The sequence below is a fragment of the Eulemur rufifrons genome, chromosome 8 (assembly GCF_041146395.1).
Source record: "Eulemur rufifrons isolate Redbay chromosome 8, OSU_ERuf_1, whole genome shotgun sequence".
Lineage (NCBI taxonomy): Eukaryota > Metazoa > Chordata > Mammalia > Primates > Lemuridae > Eulemur > Eulemur rufifrons.
The window spans coordinates 51,740,844-51,762,602 of record NC_090990.1 but is presented as its reverse complement, the minus strand read 5'-3'; the positions used below and the strand labels follow the sequence as shown (position 1 = coordinate 51,762,602).

Below are 21,759 nucleotides of genomic sequence, written 5' to 3'. Positions count from 1 at the left end.
AAAAAAAATAAATGCTCAACATTATGGCAGTCACTTGGGATCAAAAGCACACCCTATCCAAATGTGATTTACTTATGGAATGTTTCTTTAATTCTATTTCAGATTCACTCCATCATTTAAAACCTGAAAACATTGGACCATACAGTCTTACTGGTAAGTTCTTTATTTTTTAAACAAAGTGACTGTTTGACATTATTTTTGAAATGATGTTCACACTTCTAAGTTAGATGCATCCCTACCAGTACTATGATTAGATGGCTGCTTCTTTGCACATTTTTGGTCTTCAAAATAAATTTATGATGTTTCCATGCCTTTAAAAAAAAACAGAGTAACCCATGTTCTTTTGCTAAGACCATGGGCAGGAAAAAGATCCATGATTACATGCCAAATACTATTAAAATAAAAGCTTTTTTTTTTTGTAATGAAACTATTTCCAGGCCCCTGTTGATGGTCTGCTTATTTCGGGCAGTATCCAAAACAACAGAGTGTTACTTCAGCCAAGGAATTCAGACAGTCCCTTGCAGTGTGTTGTAATGAAAATTGGCTCAGAGCTGCAACATATAACATATTGGGGCTCTACTCTTTATTATCGCTCTATTTTTTCTCTCATTTCCCATCTCACCTAAATAGGGTTGTTGTGAGTTAACAGTTCTGCAGTGGTGGAAAACTTACTAAAGAGCTAGAAGGGGAATATACTTCTTAAGGGAAAAAGCTTCTAGGGCTTCGGGTGGCATCACTCTGTGATATTGTGGCCATCCTGTTATTTGCAGTGTGTTATTAGTTAGCTTTTGCTGCATGACAAACCACCCCAAAATGTATTGCCAGTACTTTGAGCCAAAATTTACTGGCTCAAAATAACCATCATTTATTTATCTCACAGTTCTGTGGGTTAGTGATTTGAGCTGGGCTCAGCTGCATGATTCTTCTGGTTTTAGCTGGGACTATTCACGTTTCTGTAGGCAGCTATAGGTCCAGGTCAGCTAGGCTTTGTTTCTGGAGGTCACCTGGCTGTTGGCTGAAGTGATAACAGGGACTATGCCATGTGTCTCATCATCCTGCAGGTTGCCCCGAGTTTGTTCACGTGGTGACTGGGCAGGGTACCAAGAGAGAGCAGAAGCATCTTGAGGTCGAGGCTCAGAACTTGACTAGCACAACATTGCTTCCACTTCGTTCTGTTTGTTAAAACAAGCTCTATGGCTAGCCTGGATTCAGGAAGTATAGATAGAGATTCTATGCTGAGAGGAGTTGCAGAATCACATTGTAAGGAGCATGGATACAGGAAGGGGAAGAATTGTAGCCATTTTTTGCAATCTACCATAGCATTTATGGGTCACATAAAAACAGCTATGCTGAGATGAGAAGAATGTGGAGAGTGAGAGGACTCAAGAGACTCCCTCCTGTGGCTCATCCTCTTGCCCCATTCTGACTGCCAGCACCTTAGAATCCTAGTCTTTCCCCTGTCATCTGACATTCAATCACTTCAGCAGATCCCTAGGTGGTCTTGCCAATACCAGGGTTTTCACCCTCCAGCCCTCCCTTCGTTCTCCACAGCACCGCCATGTTAGTCATCCTTCACTTCATCTTTCAGAAAGTTAACTCCTCTGCTCAAAAGCCATCCGTGCCTCCCTCCGTGCCACCCAGCACACCAGCCTAGGCTCCTCTGTCTGGCTTCTCCGCTGTCATCATCCGGCCTCATCCTCTCTTGCTCAACTCCCGCTCTTCCCTTTATTTTTGCCAGTCTATTCAGCATCTGTCTTGAGGATATCTTTCTGCTCACCCCTTCTCTACCTGGAAATCCTGCCCATTTTGCAAGGCCCGGTGGAATTTTCCCTTCTCTGTGACTTGCCCTTCCTGCCTACCCCTGCCATCTGTGATCTCACCCGCTCTGACCGCCTTCAGAGCCAAGCAGAGTGGGTCTTTGGCTCACTCTTCTTTCACCTTGGCTGGTCTTACTTCCATAGTTGCTTTGTTAGCTCTTTGAGAGCCGAAGGCTACATAGGCCTTCCTCGTAGCCGTTAGCACAGGGCTGGGAGTACAGCAGGTACTTAGTCAACTAGGACGCAGCACAGGCACTGCGCACGCTCACCCGCCGCAGCTCCTCAGAATCAGACGAGGCACCTCTTAAAATACACACTCACACAGTCCCTTCCACTGGGCCATCCACATTCATTAGGTCTGGGTGGTCCCCAGGAATCTTAAAGCACTCAGATGATAATGCAATCGCTCTGCAGTTGGCAACCATTTGTAATGGCGAGAACAAGAAATTTATACAAGACCTGAGTTTGAGCCTAGCTCTGAACCCAGCTCTGGAACCTTCCAAACTCAGTCTTTCTGAGCTTCAGTTTTCCCATCTGTAACATGGGAATAATATTTAACTCAAGGATTGCTGGGAAGATCAGAAAGGGTAATATATGTAAAAGTGCTTTATAAACCATAAAATGTAATGAAAATGCATTAATTGATTATGGATCTCCAGCTAGCCACTGTTCAACAAAGGGTAGTCACCTATGTGGTGATGGTAGAGGAATAGGCAGTAAGTAGAGTGGTGGTAGAGGTGGAATTAATAATAAAAGCAACAATAGTAAAAATTAGTGTCTACTATTTTTTGGGTGCTAACTATGTGCTGTTTTACATAGAATTATTTGAGATGTAGGGGAGATTCCCCTGTTCAATTGCATTTAGACCATTTTTATAACGTTAATATATTCCACCATTAGTGAATTATTCTGGTGATTTTTTTTTTTTTTCCTCTTCAAAATATCCCATGGGTGAGAGCCTGTGTATTTGCTAGCAGGTCCCACAGTCTTGCCTCTGAGCTTCTGAGCAGTCAGTACCAGAAGGAAATTGGGCTCCGTTACCAACTCACAGTGGCCAGGAGATAAAGGCACACTAGTTACTCAGAAGCAGCGAGGTTAATCATGGTCAAGACTCAGAGACATTCCTCCAGAGTGCTCATAAAGAGGATGCCACACAGAGTGGCAAACAGCACCCCTATCGTGAGTAGCATAATGAAGACTACCCTCAGCGTAGGTGAATAATGTAACATCCAAGTGCAGTCCAAGCAAAGCCCTTCCGGTCCAGATGTGCATTTCTCTGTTGGCATTGCTTAATTCAAGAATAAAATTTAATGGTTTCAGCTGGAATAACAAATACCCATATTCATATTCCCCCCTCTCCTGCCTACCTCATGATGGATTTCACAGACTACCACTGCTGTCTTGATGCTGAGCTTGACATTTTAGTCGTGGACCAGATCTGGCACTTGTGTTGAAATCTACTTCCTAAAGGATAGGAAGCACCTTGCCGATAGTGCCGTGTGAATATTGTTTCTCTCCAGTCTACGCTGTGACTCAGTCTGTGGAGTAGCTTTTCAATACACAGGATTTGCATCGATCCTGCGTGGTCCTCTTCCCTTGCTCCATGCACCTCTGCTTCTGTTCTGAGCCCCGCGGCTCTAGGTCCTTTATCATACAGGAGTGTTCAGTAGGTTTTGGGGGCAGTTTGAGAGGCTCATGACACTTGACTCCAAGTATTTGTTTGATGGTAGCAAACTATAAACTGGGCTACTGTGGTCTACTTCTGGGTCTCTCTTCTTTCAGTCGGGAACTGTAATATTTATTACAAGAGGTAGTGTCTGATGGGTGGCAGCACTGGGAAGATGAACTGCTGGTGCAGAGGGTGATACAGGGGTAATGTTTCTGAAGGGATGTCGGAGGAAGAAAAAATTTTAATTTAGTTAAGATCATTGCGAGAGAGGAACCCAGAATTCCACAAGGACTGCCCATGAGTTCAAAAGAAATCATCAGACCATTATCTTTCTCTCTCTCTCTCTCTCTCTCTCTCTCTCAGCTTTGCTTAATTCCATCAGCTTCATTCTCAGGCGCCCTCTCCCTCACCATGGTGGCAAAGGTAGCCATCAGCACTGGGTTTCTAGCATTCTCACAGCTCTGGATCTCAACGAGGAGAGTGCCTCTTTTGCCATAGTTCTGGCAGTAGTACCAAGGAGAGATCTTGACTGGCCTGCTTTGGATTGCCGGCCCGAGTCAGCATGGCCAGAAGTAAGTGGTAGACAACAATCAGATCTCTTTGGCCAGAGCTTGTTCGTATGTCCCATGAGAGAGGGCAAATCCCACCAGAATCACGTGGAATGGGTTCCCATGAAAAAGGGGTTTGTTACCACAAGAAGAAAGAAAGAAAAGAGAATGGCAAGCAGATAAAATGTCTGGGTACCAGAGTCCACTGGTTTAGACATTCTTAACATGGAGTCCATTAAACTTCTGAAAATCAGATTCAGCTCCAGTTACGTCGACTGCCTATTTGGAGTCTGGTGTCATGATCCAGACTATCAACAGTGAGCATGTGGCGAGGACAAGGACAGGCGGCCCCACCACAGAGTCCAGTGGCAGCTCCCGGTCTGAGGACCTTGTGTTGCATCCCCAGGATCTACAGGAGTAGTTCTTAATAGACAATCGATATGCTTCGGCAGATCTGTGAATCTTCTATGACTATTTGCAAGATGGTGCATATGCACTTTTTTACTGGGGTAAGGGATCATGCTTTCCACCCTCATCTCATAGGGCTCCACGGCCCCCTTCTGCTTAAGAACCATTGCTTCAAACCCACTCCAGTTATTTTAGATTTGGCTAGCTTAATCTTGTGCATTCCTTTCTTGTCTTAGCTGAATTAGTAAAGTGTAGTGTCCATGATAAACATAGCTCCTTATGGAACAGACACAGTGACGTCAGTGGCTGAGCATGTCGCATTAAATTATATGTTGAGGTTTTTAGGCATATATGTAAACTTTTCACCATCATAGTTGCCATTTACCTAATGCCGAGCTCTGTGCTAAAAGCTTTACATGCTTTATATAACTACTTCTTTATACATATGACTATAATTCTGTGAACCTCAGATCTGTTATAGTACCACCTGCTGGAACCGGCTCCTTCCAGCTGCCTCTCTGGGAAAACAGGACACAAACTGAGTTTTTCCTCCCTCCCATGTCTGCTGTTGCGGGTCTGCCTCCCTCCACCTTCCCGCCCTCAGATGATATTAATAGAATCATAGACTCCTAGTGTTGGAAGACACTGCTAAGATCACACGGTGCAATGGTTTTCTAACTCTGCTCTTCGGTTTTCTAGCTCAGGGACTCCCGAGCAGGAAGGAGGGTCAGGATCCAAGTCCTTTTCCTCCTTCAATAACAAATGTGCTGCTGAAAACCAGTCATCTGGAATAATAAAAGAGTTCAGGGTTAGATGTGACAGTTGTGGTTGAGTGCAGGTTCTAACTACTTTACTTACCCTCCTGTGTGACCCTAGGCAAGCTGCCTAATCTCTCTGAGCCACAGTTTCCTTATCTGTCAAATACCTGCCTGGCAGAGTTGTTAGAGGGACTCAGTGCAGTAATGTCTATGAGGTCCTTGCCCAGCGCCTGGCACATAGTCAGTGTGAAGCAAAGGTTAGCTTAACTAGTACACTGCACAACACGGCTCATGAGGCATAATGAAGACACAGCTTCATTCTTGGCTCCCACTGTACCTTTAAAGTTTGTTTGATGAGGTGTTTTTCCCCATTTCCTGGCAAAAACTTGATCAGGCCAATGACTTTTCTGGCTCCTGTTTGGTAATGAAAAGTCCTAAGGCCACTTGAAGTCAGTCTCTCTGTCATATACTGACATGCGTGTGCACACACATACACACACGTACAGGCTTACTGGGAAAGTTGAAATGCCCCCTCTAGTCTGTAAACAGTCAGCATTCATTCCTCTCCCCTTCCAGCTCCTGCCGCTCTGGACTGTCCAGGTGGTGGGGGAGGGGAGGGGGTGCAGCAAGTCCGTACCTGACTGCAGTGAGCACACCTGGCACTGAGTTCTCTGAGCCTGGCAGAAGGGGAAAGGGGGCTTTTTTCTCTCCTGGCTGCTTCTGTGGCTTTCTGCAGAACTCCCTCCTGGACCTTTCTCTCCAGGTCTCTTGGGCCTGGGGCAGCGCCTGTCCTCCTGCCTGCTGCCGTCCCTCAGCAGCTTCTGGGCCCCATCCTCTCTCTAGGGTCCTCTCACTCTCCAGCCAACGCCCTCTTGGGTAGAACCTGTTTTCAGGAGACTCAGGCTGGTGTTCTGGGTGCCCGGGGTTCACATTAGGGGAAGGGGGCGGCGGTCACTTCCCAACTCAGGCAGCTTTAGCCACTTCTCATGATGTCACACACCAGTCCCAGAACTCTGGAAGATGCATATCAACCCCTGCAGACATGGCCTTCAAAACCCTTTTCTCTAGACTTGAGGCTAAAGTCCGGCCCTCTCCACCCCATCTACCATGGGGACAGTAGGAATCAGAGTAATTTCCAAGGAATCTTCCTCACACACTCATCTGCCTCTTTCCATTGTCCTGACCTGTTTATATCCTCCTCCTGGGTCTTAGAGTCAGTTAGATGAATTCCTTAAAAATTTCCATATGACAGTCTGGCTCTTTGCTTTGGAATTTCCCATCTGTTGTATTTTAATGTGGTGGAAACTTCCTCTTTAGCATCTTGTTATATTAACTCTCAACTCCTGACCCTGTACAAGAAACTCCTCTTCAATACCCCTAAAAGTGGTCCTTCATCCGCTGCTTCAAACCTATCCAGGAATAAGAAGCTCCTTACTTCCCTCCCTCCCCAGTCATCCCATTCGGATATCAAATAACTTGGGGTTGTTGGAAAGATGCTGCTCCTGCCAAGCCAAACCCGGCTCCCTGTGCCATTCCGTTTATTGGGGTCGGAAGTGGGGGAGTGTGCATGTGTACGTGTGTGTGTGCACACGTGTGGACCTCCTCTGAGAAAATCAGCCTGGGCAGTAGGGATTCCAGGCTTGGACACCTTTTCTCCAAGACCACAGGGAAGCCTTTGACCTGTGTCTCTGGCTGGGGTTTCCTTACCTGCATACCAAAGTGCACTTGCTACAACCCCAACAGAAAGATGCTATTTGGAAACTCCGTGCTCAGTCACCATTTCTCATGCTCATGACCCTAACATAGGTTCTCTTGATCTGAGAGCCGATTTGCTGTGCTTCATGGGGGCATTTTGATCAGGGCTCCAGGCAGAGTTTATGAACTCTGCAAATTCAAGCCTTGCAGAATGTGCTCCACCTCCCTCCAAAGACCCTCCCCCACTGCCCTTTTTGCAGTTTTTCTTTTATGTTGACATAGCCTTCGGAGTCAGCATATTTTTCTGCCTTCTCTGGCCTCAGCACTGTGAACTCAGCCTCTCTGCCAATGTGTCCTTCTTTGTCATGCGCATTTGGGCCACTTTGATGTTGGATCTTAGAACATTTAGATCACTCTCTGAGTTTAGGCCCCCACCCCGTGGTGAAGGCAGCATCTCAAATGAGCAAGTGACACATGCTAGCAAGATACTTGGGTCAGCTAAAGTTGAAGTCACCCTGGGGACAATGGCCTAAGAATGGATTAAATGCAATTTGGGTAGTTCCATCATAGACTGGTTCCCTTGGCAAGATTCAGCATTATATTATATATCCAGATGTGTACCTGGTTTATGTCCTCATGTTATTTTTACTGGCTGTTTACAAAGATGATTAGCTCCTTCCCTCCCTCCCACCCCGGCTCCCTTCTTTCCCCTCCCCTAGATACATCACATGAGCTTTGTGCCCCAGATGATGTTGCAGACAGAGGCTCAGACAGCAGAACTAAACTCCCCTGGGACTGCTCACCTATCTCCTCTTGGCCTAAAAGAATTATAGTGGTTTCCGGCTGGGCATGGTGGCTCACGCCTATAATCCTAGCACTCTGGAAGGCCGAGGCAGGCAGATTGTTTGAGCTTGGGAGTTCTGAGACCAGCCTGAGCAACAGTGAGACCCTGCCTCTACTAAAAAAATAGAAAGAAATTAGCAAAATTTATGAATTTTAAAATAAAAATAAATAAATAAATAAAAATAAAGAATATAGTGTTTTCCATTGACCATTCCGAGGGGTTTGTGTGTGTGTATGCTTATATAAGTAAAATAGCTAACAGGAGGTTAACTAAAATATGCTTTCTATTTGTGTACATTTTATGGTAGGGAAGTGGCGTAGTGTGGCCAGATAGAGTTCAAATCTTTGTTCAGTTGCTGAGACACTTTGGACAGAATGGCTTAACCTTTCTGAGCCTCAGTTTCCTCATCTATTAAATAGGGATATCATTTTCCTTACAAGATAGCTGTTTTAAAGGAAACACTGCACGTAAGGAAATCAACACAGTAGCCTGTCACAGAATGTATGTTCAATAAATGGTCACTATTATCATTATTTGCATTTGGCTGTTGTGATGATTTCTAAAAACTATTAAAGCCTTGAAAATAGTAGCCCAATTCTTTAGCAACAGCTTTTTCTTTAAATCAAATAGAAATTTGAGGGAAAATCTAAATATACGAAACTACCTGCTTTAAAAAAATATCTTGCAAAACAGTTCTTTGTAGTATAGAAAGTGATTTTTGGCTGCAGAGCAGCATGGCACAGGGGCTAAAAATAAGGCTCAACCTGCCCAGCCTCAGATCTATCCCTGAATACCTTTGTGACCTTGGGTAAGTCACTAACCTCTTAAAGCTTTAATTTCTGCATCAATAAAATGGAAATAATACTGCATAAGGTTGCTGAGGGGATTGAGTAAAATAATCTATATGAAATGTGTAGCACAGGCATAGCACACAGTAAGGACTCAATATTGGTGGCCAATATTTTCCCGTCACAGTATTACCTCCATTTTACAGATAAGAATTTGCAGAACAAGCCAGGCATGGTGGCACCCACCTGTAGTCCCAGCTAACTGGGCGGCTGAAGTGGAAGCATCCCTTGAGCCCAGGAGTTCGAGTCTACCCTGGGCAATATAGCAAGACCTGTCACTATTTAAAAAAAAAAAACCAAGGATCTGCAGAACACTTTGTTTCTTGTGATAAATGGCTTCATGAGGACACTTTTGTATATAAAAAATTGTACTCACTGTTTCGTTCAAGAAAGAATGTTTAGTTAGCTGGTTTGCTTATAAATACCACACCATAGCACATATGAAAACGAGCTACATTAACTAAACTAAACAACTTTCCATTTTTTTTTAGGCCTGGCCTCATTTCATTGTTAAGATTTGGGTAAGTGATTTTGCCACCAGATTAGGAGAAATTTATGTATTATTTTTGCAAGGCCTGTGAAAATATGCAAACAAACTATATTTAGCTAAATGCTCTCAATTCAGATCAGTTTATTTTGCTGTCTTTCAATAAAGACTGGCATAGTTGGCACCTTTGTACAGAACAAGGAGGTCTGGAAGGAGACATAACCTTACCATGGGTGGAAAAAGCAGAGAAGGCGGCAGGGCCTGAACTAGTGGGATGACCCAAACGGGAGACCACAGGCTCCATCAAGATAGCTGTTTTAAAGGAAACACTGCACATAATGAACTCAGCGCAGTGGCCTGTCACATAATGTATGTTCAATAAATGGTCACTATAATCATTATTTGTGTTTAGCTGTTGTGATGATTTCTAAAAACTATTAAAGAGTGGAGAGCTGGCCCACGGCAGAGCTGGGCTTGCTCGCTGAGGAGTTTGTTTCCTTTCGCAGGGCAATGCAAGTGTTCCCTTCTATGGTTTCTTTCCAGGGTCCATTTTGGGGCAGCGGGCAGTCCTCATTAGTGCTCGGGTCCCCTCTGTCTTACTGACCTTGTGCCCATGCTGTGCCAGAGGGTGTGTGTAGAGTGAAGACTACATCATTATTTGTTGGGCTAATTTTTGCAGTTTGTGTAACTCCTGCCTGGGCACTTTTGATGATTGAATGACCCAGGTGAGCAAGAAACCCACTCTTGCGTTGCGTGCGACTTACCTCCCCAGACAGTAATCTTTCTTTACGTGGAACTTGGACTATGGCTGGCACGCCAGAAAGAGGGCAGCAAGGCAGCAGGGATGGCAAGTGGCAGAGCAGCAGGGCCACTTCACTTGGTCAGTCAGGTATTTAGTGGACACCAGCTGTGTGCTCGGGGCTGGCTGCGGGGGAGAGTCCGTCAGCAGCCCACCTTGCACTCTTCCTTCCCAAGCTCCTCAGTCCACTCCCTGAGGCAGAGGCTGAGCCCACAGCCTTTGGAAAGCCATCCTGCTGTTGTGCGGACTAGGCTTGCGGGAGCCCCTTGCCAACACACTCCTCAACCAGCAGGGTGTGCCCAGGAGCTGAGGACAGTGACGAAGCTTAAGTTTCAGGGTCTTTCACTGGCAACAACCCCATCTGATGCCCTGCAGGTAATGTCGGTATTCCTAATTCCTATAGGTATTCCTAATTTTGTATTCTTTTTCTAAAGCAGACCCCCACACAATTGTGTAAGGCTCAGAACCCATGAAAACTGGATCTGTCCCTGGGCGAGGGACACACCCTCTGGGCCTTTCCCTCTGCCCTGCTGGGTTGTCACCAAGATGCTAAAATTCCCCTCTCCCTCAGGGATAGGCATTGCTGTGTGTGCCCCTTGTGTGGCCAGACCTGAGTTCCCGCTGGGAACCCTTAACCCTTTATGTGCAGGGAAGCGAAGCCCAGCGAGTAACTGCTGTCTCGGCCCCTTCCTGGTGACCAGACGCTGTCGGTGGGGTGGAAAGGTCCCACCATCCCTGTGGGAAGGCAGAGCAGGCCCTCCCAGACCTCCTGCGGCTTTGTGGTTTCTCAGAGGGAGGCCTGACAGAGGAGACAGGGTGGGAGGGAGCCCCGTGTGAGGCTTCAGCTGGCTGGAATAGACCCAGTGGAAAATTCTCCTTCAAAAAGAAAAAGAATATCCTTGAAACTGTATCAGCTTTGGCAAAACCATAGCTGTGATCTCAAGTTCGAGGAGCAGGGGCTGGCCAGCCTGCAGGACCGTGCTGATGCCGTGTCCCTGCTTCCCCTGAGCCCATCCCCACGTCCCCTCCCCGTCACTGCACGGGAGAGCTGGCGTGCTTTGCTCATTGGCCAGAGTGAAATGTATTGAGAAAAACGGGGGGAGGGAGAGGCCCGTTTGTCCGTGAGTATCCTTTGGTACTATGGGAAAATCACAGCTTGGAAATAATTTCCTTTTTCGGTGACATGCTAGCCAAGCTCGCCCCCTGGAGGAGAATCAGAGCATTGTTTAAAATAGGCCATCGGGGCGTCCTCCCTGCTCTTCCGATGGGCTTTCTGGAAATTTTGTCACCTGTGATGAGGTGGGACAGTGAAAGGGGCGGGGTCTGTGAGGCTTTTGTTTTAGGTGTGTGTTTGGTTTGGGCTGGTTTAGTTTTTTGGGATTCTTTTTGTTTTGTTTTGCTTTGAGACAATTGTAAACTTAAGGTTGAATACTCTTTTATCCCTCTAAAGAGTAACATGATTAAAATGCCACCAGGTTGAAGGCTCACAGCTGTTAAATCCACAATGGAGGTTTTTGGGGTTTTTTTGCCAAGTTTCCACCACCAGCGCTAGTTACGACAAACCAGCTTTGGGCTTCCTTTCACTCCTTGGGGTTGTGCCAGAGACAATAAAACCAACCAGAAAAAAGGAATTTTCAGCCACAAAGCTGGATATCTGTTAGAGACCCTAAATTACAAACTTCAGCTACGTTGCCCTCATTGAGATCTTCTGATTTAGTCCTGCTAGTTTGAGTGATTTGCGTCATTTCATTTATATTTGCTACTAACAAGTGCCAAAATTTAGTCACAGTTAGACTAGGTAATAGTTATTTCACTACTACTTCTCACACTTTCTGTATATTTTTTTTAAAAAAATACAAAACAGAAGGATAATGGTTGAAATATAAAAACCTTCGCATATATTTCATCTTTTGTTAAAATATGATCCTGACACCTTTGTTAATCCTTTGTTGATTATTCAGCTGCTTTTAATTAGCAGATCTGACCCAATTATTTAGCTTCTATTGTGTCCTCTATAAATAGCCTTTATGATAAAAGTCTCATCTATCTTTTGCTCACCAAATAGTATTTTGTGTTTCTAGATGAATGTTCATCATCTTCATTGTTCTAGATCTTCATCCATCAAGTGGAAGATACAAAATATTCTTTATATTAGTAATAATTTTAATTTTTTTTTTTTTTTTGTCTTTCTGTGCTCTCAGAAATACAGAGGTGCACTTTAGTATTTGAGGGCATGGCATTGTTAAGAGATTTTTATTCATACATCAGATTAATTGTTTACTTGGGGCTGTTTTTCCTCAAAAGGATATGAAAAGAAAAGAATGCAAATACATCTTATAGATTGTTGTGAATTATCTTTTCAGTATTTGACAAGGGCTTTTAATGATTATTGATAATGCTCTTATGTATTTTGTCTAATTTTTTCATCTCATGCAAATTTTAATATAAGAAAAAAAATTTTGAAAGTGTTATCTGTTTGCTTTTTAGTATATGGAAACCAATTGCTCTAAGCACCAGTCTTTATTTAGGAGAGAGGGATATATTTCTCCCAGGACTAGCTCCTTGGGGGACTCCTCTCTTTTCCTGCCTCTTGATTCCCTCTGGCAAAGTCCAAGGTGATAGTGGGGCTTGGGGAGCCAGAATTCCTGCTGGACCAGATGGAGTCCAAAGCATGGGCTGGTTGCATTTCATTTTCTTTCTTTTTTTTTTTTTTTTTTTTGGTGGACACTTGTCTTCCTTGCCTGTGGCCACAGCCATCATCTCTATTACTTGGAAGAGAATACACACACACACACACACACACACACAGCCGTTAGTACCTTTCTCTCTCCTTGGACATCTGTCCCTTTTCCACTGTTGAAAGTAGCCATTAATCTAATGTTGAGACCATCTGATTCATTAATGGTCCCTTTATGTCAGGTAATTGCAAGGCTGAGCAATATCAGGATGGTATGTAAGTTCCCTGTAATTTCAGAGCATTTTCAAGCTTTCATTATTATTCATAAATTACAACACACTGAAATTTAGACTGTGCTGACTAGGGCAGAAAGGAAGAAGGGCAGGCTTTGGAAGTAGGTAGTTGAGATACGTCAGGATAGGGGTTTGTATTTTCAGTAAGGGCAACGTTTTGCAGACATTTTGATCGACTTTTGTGGTGAGTGCTAAGAGATGAAACTGTCAGCAGAAACTACACCCTTTCCCCCCAGTGCCCCCACCCCCAGCTGTAGCGCACTGGCCCGTTTGTCTTGCTCAAAGTCCTGTCTCAACCCTGTCACCTGGAGCACTCCCTCCAGGTACCCAGTGTTGCACCAACCTGTGTGTATCTTATCCCTTACCTCAATTCATATTATTACTTTTATATCTTTATTTGAGATCTGTTATCTTACACCTAGAATACTGGCCCAGAGTGGACGCTCAATGAATATTTACTGAGTGAATGAATCAACAAGCTAACAAACAGATGTATTCAGGGTCATGAGAGGAATAACACCCTATAGCATGTCAGCATGCAAGACTAGTTAGCACAAGGTAGAGTTGACACTCTTATCGCTTGTTGGGTTGCAAATTGACTGAACTTTTTAGGAAAAAAGTTGTTAATATCAACAGCCTTAAAATATGCATTCTTTTAAACAAAGAAATTATCACTATAGAAATTAATGGAGAAAAACCAATAGATAGGTAGGTGATAGCAAGGGAGGGGTGTTGATTTGGAATTATAGCAAAATTATAAAACCACCTAAGATTCTACAATGAGGAAAAGCTTGTATAAAAAGGAATCTCATGACAATCATTAAAAGTGATGCGTATTTGTTTCTGTGTTATACCTGCCAAAAGTGTAAAACCTGCATCTAATCAGGAAGAAACATTTGACAAACCTGAATTAAGGGGCATTCTACAAAATAACTGGCCTTTAAATATCAATATCACGAAATACAAAGAAAGACTCAGAAAGTGCCCCAGGTAAAAAAGACTGAAGAGACATGACATTTGAACATAGTGTATAAGTTTAGATTTTCTTTTGCTATAAAGGAAAATATTCAGACAATTGCCAAAATCTGAATAGGGTTGTAGATTAGATAATAATAGTATATCAGTGTTAATTTTCTTATTTGACTGATTGTGGTGTGGTTATATATGAAAATTTATTCATAGGAATACACAAACTGAAGTATTTAGGAGTAAAACATCATCATGTCTGTATCCCTCTTTCTCTTTTTTTCTCTCTCTATCTGCTGAGAGAGTGGGGTGTCAAATATAGTAAAATGTTGACATTTGAGGAATCCAAATCTGGGTGAAGGGTATCAGAGAATTCTTTGTGCTATTCTTGCAACTATTCTCTAAGTCTGAACTCATGCCAAAATAAGTTTTCAAACATGGTGCTTACAAATCTGTAATCACATAGGGAAATTCTTTTGCTAAAAACGAGCAAAATATAAAATTATATATCAGTGATTTCAACTACCTTAAAAACTCTTAGAGAAAAGATTAGAAGAAAATATAGCAGCATATTAACTTTTGTTATTTTATTCACTTGAATGCATTTTACAAATTTTTCTCCAAATTACATGTATTTCTTGAAAAATTAGGAAGAAAATTTTTTTTAAAAGATAAAATCTCTCAAAGATCTGAGTGACTTTTTGTGTCTTTACTACCATGCACCCCATTCCAAGAAGGATGCATGGATGTATGCACACGTGTGTGTGTGTGTGTGTGTGTGTGTACATAAATACACTTAAAAAAGAAACCTTTTTTTAAATGATATTTGGAGGGAAACTCTACTGGGCAGGCTTGTAAATGAGATGAACTCTTAAGCCTCATCTAGGTTTAGAACTCCTTACTTTACTTCCCAGTTCTTTGGGAGTCAGCACCTCTGTGATCTAGATGCTCAGTATGTAGTACTGAGTATGTAGTACTGAGTACGTAAGTGGATCAGCCACCCACTCCATCTTCTAGAGATGTTCACAGTCCACAGGAGTAGGCAGGTAAACAAGTCAGTGATTACAGTCCTTGCTAGGTACTGTGTGAGTGTAGCAGTTCCCACTGTGGACAGACTTAGGTTGGGGCAGGGGTTGTTTTCAGGCAAGGCTGAACTAAGGAGAGGGCATTGATCTCTAGCCCTGGAAAGTTCAGTGAGAGCTTGCCACTCAGGGAAGGCTGGCAGAGAGCATTCTAGGCTGAACATTCTAGCATGTGTAGTGTCTGTTCTCACCCTGGCCCACCAGAATATCATTCTGAAGACCCTGAACAAAGAAGAAAGAGTTTTGCAGCACCTGGGAAGCTCCCAGTCCTGCTGGGTCGGCCCTCCCGGGTGTGGGAGGGCCTGGTCTGGCTGCATGTGGCAGCAGGTGCTTTCTGTGATCCTGGAGCAAAGTCCTGATTGAACTTGTGCCCACATTTACAGGATCACCATGGGAGTTTGCCTGATTGCCCCCACCACAGAAAGCAAAAATGGGGTGCAGACAACCTCAGGGAGGACGGAGTGAGGGACAGTGGGACCACTGTGGAGAGTTTGCTGATCTCTGATATACTCCATTGAACGGCTGGAATATGCTTTATTGATTTGGAATCATAAATAAAATTAGGGGGCCAAGTCTGCCTGGCACTTGGCTTTGCAGCCTTTATAGATATTTCTGGATGCCCAGAGTTACCCCAAAGCAATGTTGTTGAGCAATATGCTCCCTGTTTCCCTGGACAGGAATTCATCTTTGAACCACTTGCCTGGGCCCATTGTCCATTCCCATAATGAGAGCCTGAAGATACCAATACATAAATTTTTTAATCTATTATATAACTAAATCAAATAGAACAGTGGCTAAGAATCCTACAACTAAGTTAGGTTGAAAGCCTCTCCATTTATCTTGGGAATTTTTTAAACCATTTTAGAGCATAATTTTTTACTCAGGCATTACTTCCATTTTCAAGCTATCTCACGGATTGTTACGAAGGTTGTACAAGCAGTTATAAATTCAGGGCATGGCACATTGTAAGCATTCAATAACTACCAGTCGTTACTCGTTAACATTAACCAGCACAGTGTAGAGAGAGAGAGAGAGAGCACTAGACTCTTAGTCAGGAAACCTGGTTTCTCATCCCAGAAATCCTACCCCAAAAATCCTAGAAGTAAAGAAAAACCGAGCTGGGAAAAGGTCTTATAAATCTTTTAGTATCAGCCAGGCGCAGTGGCTCATACCTGTAATCCTAACATTTTGGGAGGCCAAGGCGGGAGGATTGTTGAAACCTGGGAGTTTGAGACAAGCCTGGGCAACATAGCAAGACCCCATCTCTATGAAAAACTTTAAAAATTAGCCAGGTGTGGGGACACACGCCTGTAGTCCCAGCTACTCTGGAGGCTGAGTAGGATCTCTCGAGCCCAGGAGTTGTAGGCCACAATGAGCTATGATCGTGCCACTGCACTCTACCCAGGCAACAGAGTGAGACCCTGTCTCTAAAAAGAAAAAAGAAAAGAAAGAAAGAAAGAAATCTTTTAGTATTTAGTCCAAGAACATTATTTTCAGAAACGTAGACCTAGAAAGGCATAAGGGCCCACATTGTTTATTACCTGTAACTTAAATGTTCTCTCATACATTTTTTTTTTTTTTTTTTTTTTTTGAGACAGAGTCTCACTCTGTTGCCCAGGCTAGAGTGAGTGCCGTGGCGTCAGCCTCGCTCACAGCAACCTCAAACTCCTGAGCTCAAGCGATCCTCCTGTCTCAGCCTCCCGAGTAGCTGGGATTACAGGCATGCGCCACCATGCCCGGCTAATTTTTTCTATATATATTTTTAGCTGTCCATATAATTTCTTTCTATTTTTAGTAGAGGTGGGGTCTCGCTCTTGCTCAGGCTGGTCTCGAACTCCTGAGCTCAAACGATCCGCCCACCTCGGCCTCCCAGAGTGCTAGGATTACAGGCGTGAGCCACCGCGCCCGGCCTCTCATACATTTTTAAAGCAAGAATAATAATTGCTCCCCATTCTAAGGTTATTTCAAGGACAAAGAGAGTTAGTGGATGTCAAGTTCAGATAGCAGAGTAAGTCCTTAATTAATATACATTATCTAGTAGCATTGTTATTGTCAATTCCGTGTTTGGTTATCTTCCCCTTCTGTTTGACTGCGAGGATAGAGACTTGTCCCCCTTGCTTATTGTCCTGTCCCCACCATCTGGCACAGTGTCTCACACAGTAGGTGCTCAGCCAGTGTGTGCTGAATGATTGAAGGAAGTATCTTGCTGAGTGTAAAATTTAGGCCAAGTCTGAATCAGAACACGTACCCTAACTCTAAGGTCCAGGCTTTCCATACGGTTCCACGTTGGCTTTGATCTCTGAGCCTCAGTTTCCTCACCTTGTACATGATCCATAGGTCCCTCCTCGTAGGGCACCATGTGCGCTATAGGTGAAGGTCCCTCCATCCGCCAGCTTTTTGTGGAGACCCGTGTTTATGTTTGGCCACTAGGTGTCGTGGTTGGTCAAATAGCAGAGAAACCAAAAAAAAAAAAAAAAAAAAAGAACCTTTTGCTCTACCGGTAATATAATGGGAGTGATCTTATATGGCAATCGGAAACTAGTAACCTTTGGAAGAGTTGACTGGGTCGCCTTGGGGAGGCAGGGAGTTGCCCCAGGATTTGCATGCATGGACTTTGGAACCAGGTATGAGTAAGGGCCCACAGCTCTGCTCACACCAACTAGGACCTCACTGAGGCACGCTGGAATTTCCCAGGGCACTTGTTTTAGCATTTTGCCACAGTGGAGGAAGAGTGCCACTAAGTTAGTAGCTATGAGGACTACTTCTGGTATTTGATACCATAAGACACCCCTTTTTTTTGTTCCCTGCGAGCCAAGTGCTAAAGCTTTGCAGGTTTTGTGCTTCACTCCTGTTTTACAAAGACAGATTTAAAAATAGCCCCTTAAAGAGCAGAGTGGACAGTGTGTCAGTATCAGGTTAAAAGGGCAGCCTAGGATATTTGGAGGGATATCAGAAGAACTCCTTGGACTGTCACCGTGGAGCATCATCAGCACAAAGCAGAGTATTTTATACATACTTGGGACTTGGGGGTGGGGTCGTGAGAGAGAGCATTATAATAAAATGTCCCTTGCTGAAATTGTTCGAGGAAAGGATTCTTTTGTTGCCTAGACCATCATTCAGATCTGGGTGTATTATTTTTAAAATAATTTGGGGAGACTTGTCTAGGAATAATAATGACTATTTATTGCACACTTACTATGTACAAGGTATTATGCAAAACACCATGCATGTATTATTGCATTTAATCCTCACAGCAACCATACGAAGTGCAGGTATAGTTATTATGCCCATTTTATAGCTAGATGAGGAAATTGAGGTGCGGCAAGGTTATAATAATAATAGCCAGCAGGTATTAAGTACTTCTAAAGGTCAGGCATTATTCTAAGAGCTTTAAGTATTATTCTCACAATAATCCTATAAGGTAGGTACTATTACTCAGTTTACGGATGAGGGAACTGAGACACAGAGAGGTTACATAACTTTGTCAAGGTCACTCAGGGAATGAGTAGAAGAGTCAGAACACAAACCCAGACCTACCTGATTCCAGAGTTCCTTTTTTTGCCCACTGTACTATATTGCCTCCCACAGCACTTTGTATGCAGTAGGTACTTGGTAAATATTTACTGAGTTGAATAGTTCTCAGGCTATAATTAGCCAACACGGAGAAGACTCCCTAAGTAGGAACCATAGCGACCTTAACACTCCTCCCACCCTAAGCCACACCCCCACCGGCCTCCATTAGTATTATGGGATGCATATGCTATTTCCCGTGCTGGATTTCACTCCTCTAACTTTTAAAAAAAAAAAATTTTTGTTTTACTGATGTATGATAGTTGTACATATTTTAGGGGTACATATGATATTTTGCTATATGTATACAATGTGTAGTGATCAAATCAGAATAATTAGGATAGCTATCACTGCGAACATTTATCTTTTCTTTGTGTTGGGAACATTATAATTCTCATCTAACTGTTTGGAAATATACAGTAATTAAAAACCATTATTTCTCACTGTACTATTGAATACTAGAATTTATTCCTTCCATCTAACTGTATTTTTGTACTCTTTAACCAACTTCTCTTCACACCCCCGGCCCCTTCCCTTCCTGGCCTCTGGCGACCACCCTTCCACACTCGCCCTCCGTGAACCACTTTTTTAGCGCCCACACGTCACCCCTCACTTTTTGTTTATAGTAAGATATTCTTCCATCAGAGCAGCCAGGAAAAGGCGCTCACCATGGCAAATGTTTTCAAGACATACTTCCACAGGAACCATCTCAGCTCATTTTCTTTGCTTCACGTTTTTCTGGCAAAGACGTTTCTTAGGGCCGTTTGTTCTGGTATAGCCGTGTCTGGCCTTGTCTCTTGAGCCTCTCAAAGCCGGGGCTAGGGGGTCACCAGGCCCACCTCTGTGCTGCGCCATCAGTGTGTGCTCCAGCGTGCGTGCTGGCCACGCAGCCGTCCGCCAGCACGCTGCCCAGTCCTGACGCCAGGCCGGTGCCTGCGGTGGCCAAGCGCGCAGGGGTCTGCTGCCCAGGGTGGACACTGGCCGCTGTTACCAGGCAACAGTGCACCCGTAAGTCTGAGGAGGGAAAGCAGGACCCAGGCCACATGAATCCTTCTCCAGGTGTAATGATTCAGTCCCAAGGGTTTGGTTGCTTATTTTTTCTAATGTGTCTCTACAATAGGAAACCCAAACAAAACAGAAACCCCCTTTTCAGACCTGTGATTCTGAACACTGAGCTTTGTTTTTTTGTAGCCCCCTGTCCATTGCAGCTTTTTCTCTTTAAGCGAGCTAGCTGAGCCATCACGAATCTTTCTCAGAACTTCTCAGGACTCCCCGGCATCTCTGGGCACTCCTGGTTTAGCCTTCTCAAGGAAAGCAGTGATTTTCTTCTGGATTTTTCTCCTTCTAAATACAAGATTTTTTCCAGTAACTAAAATTACACATATCAAAGGAGATAGCAGGACAGTTGGAGCTGCTGGAGCGAAGGTGACAGTCGGTAGAGCAAGGTCCCCAAGGAGGCAGGAGGGCCTGGGGTTGACAGGCCAGGTGAAAAGGCTCCCATTTGTCACAGCCCCTTCGGGCTCCTGTTGGGCACCTTCTGACCATATCTGTCGTCGCTCACCTTCCCAGTGTACAGTTGGAAGCAAGTTAGTGTTTGCTTTGTCATCAGAGAGCTAGTGGACACTTGAGTGACAGAAGGAGGTGTGAGTGATGGGCCAGAGGAGATTCCAGGCTCACGTGGATGTTTGTCTTTCTCCTGTTTAGAGCAGTGCTTCCTACCTGTTTTCTCATACAAGTTGAACATTCCTAATCCAAAAATCTGAGTTCCAAAATTGGAACCTTTTTGAGTGCCAATATGATGCTACAAGTAGAAAATTGCACACCTGACCCCTTTGCTTTCTGATAGTTCAGTGTATACAAACTTTGTTTCATGCACAAAATTATTGAAATACTGTATAAAATTACCATCAGGCTATGTGTATAAAGTGTATATGAAACATAAGTGAATTTTGTGTTTAGACTTGGTCCCATCTCCAAGATACCTTATGTATATGCAAATATTCTAAAATCCAAACTCCAAAACATTTTAGGCCCAAGCATTTCATATAAGGCTGTGGTCCCCAACCCTCAGACTTCAGCCTGGTAGTGGTCCATGGCCTGTTAGGAACTGGGCCACACATCACCACCTGAGCTTTGTCCCACCCAACCCCAGCCCCACCCCACATTTAGGGAAAAATTATCTTCCGTGAAACCAATGCCTGGTGCCAAAAAGGTTGGAGACCGGTGATCTAAGGGATACTCAACTTGTAATGGCACACTCAGACAAGTCACACTGTAGTATGGTGCAGGATGCCCACGGCTGGAGGCTCTGGACTGCCCAGGCCCTGCCTAGCCACCTAGGGCTCAGGCACACCTGAACCTCAAAGAGGCACACTGGTTGGGAAGCTGTGTTTCAGAGGATCGTAAACCTTGGAGCACACATGACCCATGTAGTCCAGTTGGTTGATCTTAGAGATTGTCAGGCCCAACCTCTTGGTGGGACTTGTGAAAAACCTGAAGGTCAAAGAGGTGTGACCACTTGAGCTGGGTCACAGAGGAATCAGTGGCCATGCTGGGACCAGAACCATCCCTGTGCTTACATATCTGTGGGACGGGGTGAACGAGGAGGCAGGGCTGCGCATGATACCTGCATACCGTCATGAGTAGCACACGTGCTCACATTAGCTTCAACAGGAGCTACTCTGTTTCTCCGAAAGTATCCGGTGCCCATATTTCATTCCAACAAAGCGTTCTGCAACCAAAAAGAAATATTAAAACGGCTGCACTCTACCATGTGGCCTCCAGCTTAAACCCACGGCCCATCCTGAACCAGAAGATGAGAGGCTGGTGTCCAGAGCTGTCATCTTGTGAGCAGTAGCCACAGCGTCACATGCTTCTGGGGACCCATGCCTGGCGTTGTCTGTCATCAGCCTGTTTCTAGGATGAGAAGCCCCTGTTGCTCTGCATGCAGTTACTGTAGCAGCCCCTCCCCTGGTTGTCCTGAGTTCAGCCTTGTCTCTCCCACCCCATGATGCAGCCAGAATGGGCTCTTTATAAACGACAGACCTGATCATGCCGCTTTCCCTTTTCTTTCTTTGAATCTCTTTGATTGACGAACTTCCCCTTGTGTTCAGATGCAGCGTGGATGTTCCTCTGGGAGGAACGCAGCACACTAGGTCTGGCATTGGAATCCCTATTTCACCCTCTACCTTATCTGCTGTAACATTCATCACTCTGCTTTGAAGTTGTCTGTCTTCCCCTCCTCCCTGTGGACTTAAGCCCCTGGAGGTCAGTGGGACTGTCTCATCTGTGGTTGTAG

At 44.3% G+C, this 21,759-nt stretch overlaps 1 protein-coding gene across 2 annotated transcripts in view; it reads left to right on the top strand.

Moving 5' to 3' along the window:
- The window catches only part of GNG12 (G protein subunit gamma 12), a 127,791-nt gene that overhangs the window by 56,612 nt on the left and 49,420 nt on the right, over positions 1 to 21,759 (top strand). Inside the window, exons 2-3 of one of the 2 annotated variants that reach the window (XM_069478056.1) lie at positions 103 to 153; positions 9,079 to 9,108. The gene's annotated coding sequence lies outside the window, so the exon portion shown is untranslated. The remainder of the gene's footprint in view (positions 1 to 102; positions 154 to 9,078; positions 9,109 to 21,759) is intronic. The other variant, XM_069478054.1, reaches the window with a different exon arrangement.